Below are 10,835 nucleotides of genomic sequence, written 5' to 3'. Positions count from 1 at the left end.
TCAGGGTAAAGGTACGAGATAAACTCAAACTAAAGGTAAAGATAAACTCACATCTACCTTTTCATATTTAAGGTAGAAGGACATCTACTAACATAATGCTCAGTAGGGAGAGAGACAAATAAGGTAACTCACATACTCACATCAACTAATCCAAGCAAGTGGTAGAGAGACAGGTAACCAAACTAAAGGTAATACGATATGTTAAAACTCAAATCATTTAAAAGATAACAGCATAGGAGATGACAACCAAGTTAAACGGACTTGCTTACTGCTGAATATCAGAACGATCCAATTCTATATGACACATTCTAATTTCAACCTAAGAGACACTCTAGGAAAACTGATAGGTATTGGTATATTCCTGAGCCAAGTGAAGGGCACAAGTCCAAGGTGATCAATCCTGAACCCACGCTAAAACACCGACAGAGTTAAGTGAATGCCTAAGCTTTATGGCTTTGGTTCGAACCTATACAAAACCATAAATCAAAGAAAATATTTGAAATGTGTTCCTAATTATCCCTATAAATACTTATTTAACTCAGAATTCAAGATGGGGAAAATTCCCATTATCCATCTTGTACTCCTATGATAGGCAGTTTGGGCTTTCAAGAGATAACTAACAGCAAAATGAACAAGTCCATAAACTAAGATATTAACCAACATTAAGATAAGATAATATAAGATAAAATAAGATAAAAGGCACAACAACAGATGTTAACCAGGTAAACAAAATGGATACCCAGATCTTAAATAACAAACTGGACCTCACAATTTAATCTTCGTCTGAAGATGAACCATCTGAATTATCAGACAAGTTCTGTGGACCTACAGTCTTATCCTCAAGTAAATCTTTGACATGAAACCTTCCTAGTTTCCTGCCAGTGGAGGTTTCCTTCAACTCATAAATCAAAGGAGAAATAACCTTAATAACGGTGCAAGGTATGTATTTTTGACACAGCTTGGCAGATTGGAAATTTACTTTATCAGATTTAACAAAATTCTTCTTTAAAACGGAATCTCCAACTCTAAAAGATAAGACTCGCTTTCTCAGGTCATAACGGCACTTATTTCTGTCATAAGATGCTTTCAAGCGTTTGCGAACATCCACATATATGTCAGGAAGGTGCTGAATATCTTCTAAGCGGTGTAACTTATCTGATATTGCAGGAAAATTAGTGGCATTCTCTGAGATTTTACCAAAATAATCACCAGAAAGAGGAACATGACGACCAAACATTAAGTACGATGGAGGACATTTGGTTATTTCGTGAGAAGAAGTCCTGATAGCTTGTATTACAGAGTGGATATGAGTATCCCAAGCTCTCTGATCAGGAAAAGAATATGATCTTAAAGCAGTCACGATTGATTTGTTAACTCTTTCAGTGTGATTAATTTGAGGATGATAGTTCGCATTGTACCAGATCTTTTGTACATTATATTTAGACATGAGATCGCGAAAAGCCTTAGCTGTGAACTGGGGTCCATTATCGCAAGACACGATCTGTGGAACACCATAAATTAGGAAAACTTCATTCTCAAGATACTTAATGATCGCTGAAGTAGTTGCTTTAGACATTGTATGAACCAAAGGAAATTTTGTAAAGTAATCAACAACTACTAAGGCATATTGAGCACCTTTATACGACCTAGGATAAGGACCAATAAGATCTAAAGATATAAGTTGGAATGGAAAATCAATCCGTCGATAATTACCCATTAAACCTGGTTGGGGAAGATTGGTCGACTTACACGTAGCACAAATTTTGCATCGAGCGAGATAACTACGAATAGTCTGACGCATCTTCGGCCAGTAATACAGTTCAGATATACGACAGAAAGTTTTGTAGAAGCCAAAATGAGCTGCAGTAGGATGGTCATGAAAAGTGGCCAAAACCTCTGCTCTATTTGCTGTTGGAACGACTAACTTCCATTCAGACATTCCCGTAAGGGCATCCATAGAACTTAAAACATGTTTGTATAAAACACCATGCTCAACTTTAAAATCAGGAAATTTACCTGGAACATTCTGTACATCATACAACATTTTTCGATACCAATCATCTGGTTGTAAAGTAGATAAATCTAACAAATTAATATGAAAAGTTCTAGAGAGTGCATCAGCGACTACTACACCTGCAGCTTTACGATGAACAATTTTATAATCATATTGTGCCAATTTTAAAATCCACCTAGCCAAACGAGGAGACGGGTTCTTCATACTCTGTAACCACACCAAACTACTATGGTCAGTTATGACCGTAAACGAACGACCTTCAAGAAAATATCTGAAATGCTCAATACCAGTAATTATAGCTAACAACTCTTTTTCAGTTGTAGTATAATTTTTCTGGGCTTTATTTAATTTCCTGCTGGTGTAGGCTATAGGCTGTTCTTCTCCATCTACAATTTGATAGAGTACACCACCAAATGCTGTGTTTGAACAATCAGTCATCAAATAGAAAGGCTGAGTGAAATCTGGGGCTACCATAACTGGGGAGTTGGTGAGAGCCTCCTTGATTTTAATGAAAGCTTTCATTAGCTTCAGGAGTCCACACAATATTTTGTCCCTTTTTCCTATTTTGAAGCAAATCAGTGATAGGGGACAACAAGGTAGAATAAGACTTAACAAACTTTTTATAATAGCCCACCATTCCTAACAATCGACGGACCTGGGTGGTATTTTTAGCCACAGGAAAATCACGAATAGCTGACACCTTGTCAGGGTCAGTATGTAAGCCATGAGGATCTACAACATATCCTAAAAACTTAATAGAATCACGACAAAAGCTGCTTTTATCTAAGTTAATAGTCAAATTTGCATCTTTGAGACGCTGAAACAACTGTTGCAATACAGAGATATGAGTGTCGAAATCAGGAGTAATGACTAGAATATCATCAAGATAATATTGACAATAGGGATCTAAAGCAGGACCTATTACCAAATCCATTAATCTACACATAGTCTGGGGAGCAGACACCAGACCAAAAGGCATTGTAGTAAACTGGTACAATCCTTTGCCACTTACTGCAAAAGCCGTAAGTTTCTTACTCTCTTCGCTTAATGGGATCTGTAGAAATGCCTTCTTTAAGTCGATGGATGAAATGTATTTAGCAATTTGTGGCTTAGTGAGGATGATATCTATACGAGGTATAGGATAGGCATCCCTATTCATCGTAATGCTGTTAAGTTTACGTCCGTCGAAACAGACACGAAAAGTCCCATCCTTCTTCTTCGTCATCCACAGGGGACTACAAAAGCTAGACGAGCTCTGCTCGATAATACCAAGCTTAAGCATTTCATCCACCTCCTTAACTAAGCTTTTATGCCAGGCTTGAGGCAATGGATACTGGTATTGTCTGAAGGGCTTAGACGAACCCACATCAATGTGATGTTCGATGAGATGAGTTCTACCTAACTGATTCTTCGAAGAGATAGAAGAGAAGGATTTGATGACATTATTCAACTGCTCTAACTCCTGAGCATTAAGTCTACTCATATCTTTAACTGCATCAACACAAGAGATATTAAAAGAAGAGACAGATAAAGAAAATTCAGTAAAATTCAATTCACTATTAAAAGGTTTCAGAAAATCCATCCCTAGGATAACTGAATTCTTAACAGAAGGTATAACAAAAAATGTAATCATCCTTTTACATGAACTAACAGAAATCTCAGTTGTGAACTGACCTAAAATTGGTTGGACTTGACCATCAGCTGTAGTCACTTGCAAATTCTCATCCATTCCTATCTTAACATTAGAATTCTGGAGAAATTCCAGACCTAGAGAACCTAAAATAGAGATATTAGAGATATAGTAAAGCTAAACAAGAATGTCCTAAGATAGATATTTCAAGGTATGGACGATTATCCTTATTTTTACGAACTAACAATGAATTAATGTCAACATCAATAAGGGAAGATAAGGGATTACTTGGAGAAACTACAGAAGAATCACAAAGGACATGGTCGACTAACGTCCTCTTTTCGGTTGGTATCTGCAGTTCCGTGGTCTTTTGTCTTTCGGTGGAGGTTGGGATGTTTGGGTGGTTGAGGCATGGGCCTCCTGACTCGAGAAACTGCTTCCTGGGTCTTGAGGATTTTCTAGGGTATTCCCTGTATTTTGATGAGGAGTGGGAGCCAGGGGAGACGACCCACCCCTTCTGTCGTTTCCCGAACAGAATTCGCACTCAAACTTACGGACTCCTTGACGTCCACACCCATAGCAAAACAACCCTTTCGGTTCAGAACAGTCAAAATACGCATGTCCTGGCTGACGACAATTCCAACAGGTAATTCTGGAGTTAAAAGTAGAGACATTACCATACCGGGAATAATTTGGCCTACCAGAATAGGAAGATTCGTTATTTCTAACGTTTGACCGACGAGGGACACTAGATATAGGTTCAGAAGACCATGACAAAACTTCTTCTAACCTCTTACATTTTTCTGTAAGGTCAGCAATCGAGAGAATGTCAGTGAGTGCCAAACTCGGATGATAAGACGGCAACAAATTTTTCTTAATGATTCTCACTATATGGGACTCAGAAAGAGGGACTTCCAAACGTTTACACAAACTGACAACTTCATTGATAAAGATGGTGACTTTCTCCTGGGGAGCTTGTTTCCGGGATTTAATTTCGTCTAATAAGTTGTCTTCATAGTTGTAAGGAAGAAAATCAGACTTAAGTTTGGCAACTAACTGTTGCCATGAAGTAAAACTACCTCGATTATTGAGGTACCAAGTAAAGGCTGAATCCTTAAAAAGATCACCTGCTGATGAAAAGCACTCATCTTCACTGTTCCCACGCGCTAGACGCAGACATTCTATTTTCTCCAAGAAACCAACAACATTTTCATTCGAACCACCAGAAAAATGTACACTCCATTTATGAATTGGAGCTGACTTAAAGAAAGGAAATGAATTAACCGAAACGCTAGGGTTATGAGGAGTGGAGTGAGCCTGTGGAGTTACTTTAAACTCAAGTTCGCCTTCCAGATTGAGTATCTTGAAGTTGAGAGACTTAATTCTTTATGGCATCTTCTTCCTCATTTACCGACTCTAACAAATGAACCCTACCTGAAACATGACCTAAACGGGAAGTCAAGCGACCATATAAAACATCACTATGGGAGCCAACAAAAGAGCTAATTTGGGTCTTCAAATCTGCAAGGGTAGCTTCTATTTCACGGACCTCATCACTAAAATTTAGTTGGAAAGCTGACAGAACAGCATGACTCCAATTTGCTGAAGCTTGCTTCAACGCACCTGTCAAAACGATCACTTTAGCCTTATCAGTAGTTAACGAAGGATCAGCTAACTGACGAATTTTCAACTCGTAATCCAATTCAGGGGTTAACAGATGTTCTGCCTTAAAAGAGGCCATTTTACACAACTGAGAAATACACTTGAGAATGAGATATAATAAAGTAGGAAAGTTTAACTTACTCTCTGTCCTCAAGTTAAAGTTGTGAGTGGATACCTATACCAATAATGTCTGTTTGTTTGGTCCAGTCGTGAAATCCGTTGAAATGTACTGCTACACCTCCCGATAAACCTAAAATTGCAAGAGACTATTAATTCGAGGTAGTGATTTACTTTTAATGCTACTCCGGACTTGTAAAAAGTTAAATGTAAGATATTTAAATTTTTATTTTATTTAATTTATTATTAATCCAAAACAGTGATTTACAGAATCTAAACAAAGCAATTTATTCAGTCAACACAGTATACTATAGCAAAACAAGTTTATTCAAGATATAGATACAAGATAATGTCAAAAAAAGTTGAAGCATAAACTAAACGTTAAAGTGAAAATCCAAAAACACAATCACTGAAACCACCAAGATAAAACCCAAAAGTAAAAGGAGATATTTTCAAAGCCAAAAATGTAAAAGAAGCCACACGTTGGGTCTAGCCAATTGAAACCTCTATACTCTGGGTATAGAGATTTTTGAAGAGAAGAACTGACAAAAGATGGGGAAAAAATAAATGAGAAGAGATTTAAGACGAAAAGAAGAGGGGCTTAGCTCAGAAAAAAAATTAAAAGGGCAGAGAGACACTAAATCTCAAGTGAGTATTCGGGCTTGCTTCAATACACCGAATATTGGCTTTAGAGATATAAAAAAGATTTGATAATTAAATGATAGTAACTAGGAAGAAAATGAGACTGTTAATACAAAAATGGAAGGAAAATAGATAAGAATGCTAGGGATAAAATAATATCGAGGTACAACAAAAAAAGAAGAAGAAAAAAGGGCGTCAACTCGAACGAACAACTCGGCTCTCGGAACCAAGAAGTTGGAAAGGTTCGAGATTTTTTGAAGTAACGAACGACAGGAACTCAATGACACTGGTTACAACCACCTGAAATACAAAATATTAAATACTAATCTTGTCTTGCTACCGCATATACTAGTGATACAGACTGAAATAAAACACCAACCTTAATACATACAAATATATTAACAATAAATATGTTATATGTCAACAATTTACATATAACGCAACTTAATAACAGTGATAGTGGATGGTGAAAAGATCAAACAGGACCACAAAGGCCACTTAACAAGCAATTACCCACTATCACCGGGCCAAGCAAAGGTATTAGTATCAAAGTTCAAAAACAAAGTCCGGGAGAAAAGCAAGAGTCCTATACTAGGGTTAGTATTTTATCTAAAATAATCCTAGACTATCTAAGGTATGAAATCGAAATACAGAACCACTATCCCAGATAGCATGTAAACTTGTGGCAAGTTTGATTCTTCTTTGATTTTAAATTGCTGCGTCAAATATGACGAGGCAAGTTTGTGTCAAGTTTGCTGCAATATTGTTATGACAAAGATGATGATTCAAGTTTGTAGCAACTTTGCTGCAAGCGTACAGTTGCAAAGCCATGTCACGCGTGCCATCTATTACACGTTACGGTCGGTTCGGTTCGGTTTCGTTCGTTACCCTGACTGATGTCATGCCCACGAAAACGAGAGTGTTGCCACCTGTGGTAAATTTCCCTTTCTACAAGAATTTTCAACATAAAAGGGAAAAAGTTAACTTATAAGGGAATCTTTGCTCCAGTCCAAATTGTAAAATATTTATAAAAATCAAAATATTTAAAAATAATTCAACATATTTTCACAGATTTTTTAAATAGGAGCATAGAAGGGAATTTTATCATAAAAGTGGGAATTTTTAAGGTACGTTGAGAGAAAAAGCTTACTCGACAGCTGGCAACACGGGAAAAGTAACCCTGTCACCCACAAGAATCTACAGGTCGAGCAAGTCTCATTTCACGATTGCGAGCCACGCTTCACGCAACCGTGTTTGCGTACTTGTGTTTCGAGTTGCGTGGTCGTGCGGAGTTATATCAAATACGATAGAAGGGTCCATAGTATTTGGTTATATTTACCAAATTTAAATATAATCGTTTTCAAAATTAAATCAATAGGGCTTTTCATCGATTGTCATTTGTTTCGAGCTTCTGTCATGTGTCACATAATATTAATATATCTATGTCATACGTCTGTGGTTTGTATTATTGTAGATACCAATAACGTATGTCGTAGATATATTTATATTATGTGACATATGACAGAAGCTCGAAACAAATGACTGTGAATGAAAAGCCCTATATGTCAATATGGCTACTGGGTGTAAAACAATGAACTGTCAACGGATGGAATAGGCACGAAGACAATTAATGCAGCCACGATACAAGAGAGAGGTCCTAGAGAGAGACAGACAAGGTGCTGGAAACTTTGACAGGCCGTGTAATTTGAGTTGCCTATATTAACTTAAATCGGGGAAATGTAAAATTCTAAATATAAAAGTAACATAAAAACATACGACTTCTTCACTTTATATAAAACAGTCACCAATTTAGTATTTAAATAGTTTTAAAATTATTTAACTTCCAAATGCTTTAGGAAAGTAGGTATTTGTTTTGATAAATACAAATAACAATTCTGAAAAGTATTTAAACTGATTTAAACACCAAGTATAGTACTATGTACTCTATTTACTCTGTAAATACAAAAAAGTATTTAAATTTTGAAATATGTACTGCCAATCAGCCCTGAAAGTTAAAATATGAGGTCCATTCAACGAACTGTCAATACTGATTCAATCGGGTCCATTTATATAGGCAACTCAAATTACACGGCCTGTCAAATTCTCCAGCACCTTGTCTGTCTCTCTCTAGAACCTCTCTCTTGTATGTTGGTGGCAATCTCGCTTCACTATTTGAATGGGACAGGGCCATTCCATCCGTATTGACAGTTCATTGGTGTAAAAGATAAATCTTATTCTATCTGTTCTTAATGAGTTTTAGATAATTTTAGTTGTATTTCTTTGTAATTTTGTGTTGTTCAAAGATTAATTTAACATTTTCTCTGGAAATATTAATTTAGAAAGATAATATGCTTCATTGGTGTTGTGTTTTGAAGTGTGAAATGCAAAGTAATTGTGATAAAGTCAAGATAAAGTTCACTTTTAAACTGAACTAAATAAGGTATCTGAGAGACAACAATGGTTAAATGCAATACAATGTACAGGTCTTACTAGCGAAATGAAAATTTTCCTGTCCTGTCTGCTGTAATCATTTTATATCTGGTAAGTTACAATTACAACAGTAACGATTTTTGAAGATGTTAACATTTTAATCTTATAGGAAAACCAGCCGACTTAATCGATAATAACAATCTCCAGATTGGGTTCCTTCAATAAATATGGTCTATAAACACAATGAAATAAGTTCCCCAAAATCTAAAATGGAGTGGTATCAAAGGAGAATTAAAGGGAAAAATATTCATATTGAAATTATTTATAAGGCACTGGACTGTCTTAAATTCTACAATAATACTAGGTGGGTAAATGATTTTAGACATTTTTCATTAAGAGTAGATTAAGATTAAGTAGATTTTCATTCAGTAGATTTAAGACTTGTTTACACGGGTAGAGTAATGATGCAAGTACTTGATAGAGTAGAGTAACTCTACCTGTAAAAATGCTCAGCACAGTAGAATAGCTGGTAGAGTGTATAGTTGGAGTTAAAGTAGAGTGACTAGCAACCTATGGCAAAGTAACTACTCTATGACCACCACTACTGCCAAAATGTCTACTCGGCTGCACACTCTACCCATGGAACACGCTCAATTATGGCAGAATAGAGTAGGTAGGAGAGTACATGGGGACGCTGTCATTCTGGCTGGAATTGTGTTTTGTGTAAATAGTGAAAATGAAGTTCACCGAAGATGAAACTTTAAAACTTGTAGAGCTATAATACGGCGAATACCAGTGTTTATGGAATTTAGGTAGTGTATACTACAGAAATAAAAGTTTGCAGCAAGCTGCGGAGGATGAAATCGTCGAAAGAATGGCAAAGGGGGCTTTGGAGTAAACGAGCTTAAGCAAAAAATTAAGAATTTAAGGTGCACTTATAATCAAGAGTGTTTAAAAATACAAAAATCGGTTTCACTATACTAGCATCAGTACTATACTTGTACTCTCCTCATGTGAATGGTATCAAGCCATTTTTGGTAGAGTACTACCACTACTCTACTCTCCTCAAAACTCTACCCATGTAAACAAGTCTTTAGAAACAGTGGAAAATGAGGTAGCTAGTAGAGTAGTAGTAGAGTAAAATATACTGGTTTAGCAAATTACAATGTTTTAAGGTAATACAGTAGCGATAAACAGGTAGCCAAAACGTGTTCCAAGATTGTCACTCTAATTTTGAATATTTTTTCGAGGCATTTGGCACACGTATTCGTAAAATAATAAAGAATGGCGGTACAGAGCCCAATTTGAAAAATATATTAATATGTGGAAATTACTCTGTAATTATACAATATTTAAAAAACGAGCCTGTACCGCCACTAAGAAGAACAAAAAAATACACTTTCTTCAAATAAACTTTTTTATCCGATGCCTAGATTTTGTGTAATTTTGGAACTACTAATGAAATAAAAAATTTTAGTAGTTCCAAAATAACACAAAATCTGATAAAAAAGTTGTATTTGAAAAAAGTGTATTTTTTTGTTCTTCTTAATGGCGGTACAAGCTCGTTTTTTTTATATTGTATTTAATTACAGAGTAATTTCCACATATTAATATATTTTTCAAATTGGGCTCTATACCGCCATTCTTTATTATATTACGAATATGTATGCCAAATATCTTGAAAAAATATTCAAAATTACAGCCGCAATCTTGGAACACATTTTCGCTACCTGTTGATCGATACTGTTTCCTCTTAAGATAGTTTTAATAGTTATTTATGATATAAGTATTAAAAGTACAATTTTAAGACGCGCATGTGAAAGTTAACTTGAAAAAATAATTTTATTAATGTTTTGACTTCCACATCAGATGTCATTGTCAAAATACAAAATATTCATTATTATTAGGTTTGTTCTAGCAAACAGTCAAACTAGTCAAAAACCATCAGCAAACAGTTGGTCAGTAAAAGAACATAATACAGTCACCAGTGCGATCCCCTCTACTCGCGCTGGTCCACTATTCGCTGATGGTTTCAAACTGATGCTAGAACAAACCTATTATTATTATGCATATCATTATCTGTAAATAATATTTCTTCTGATTGTTAATTTTAAAGGATAGAAAAATTACCATTTATTTTATTTTTTTTTTAGAATCAGCTGAGAGAAGTGGTCTACAAAAAACCAGGAAGGAAACGGAATATGTGGCTACGAAAGGCAAAAGAAAGGTTTACAAAGCAAATGTGACACATTTTTTTGAAATATTTAGGAATATTAGTAAATTGCATTAAAAAAATGTATGAAAAGATTTTGTTCAATAAAAATGTTTATATTTATCAAA

General features: G+C 35.4%; 1 long non-coding RNA gene across 1 annotated transcript; it reads left to right on the top strand.

The window, feature by feature from the left end:
- The first annotated feature begins 8,028 nt into the window (after nt 1-8,028).
- On the top strand, nt 8,029-10,835 carry LOC126882210 (uncharacterized). The gene is made up of 3 exons (XR_007697225.1): nt 8,029-8,606; nt 8,665-8,859; nt 10,649-10,835. It is a non-coding gene; the product is annotated as an uncharacterized LOC126882210 (long non-coding RNA).

The sequence above is a fragment of the Diabrotica virgifera genome, chromosome 3, assembly GCF_917563875.1.
Source record: "Diabrotica virgifera virgifera chromosome 3, PGI_DIABVI_V3a".
NCBI classification, from domain to species: Eukaryota; Metazoa; Arthropoda; class Insecta; order Coleoptera; family Chrysomelidae; genus Diabrotica; species Diabrotica virgifera.
This window is presented reverse-complemented; position numbering and strand designations above follow the sequence as displayed.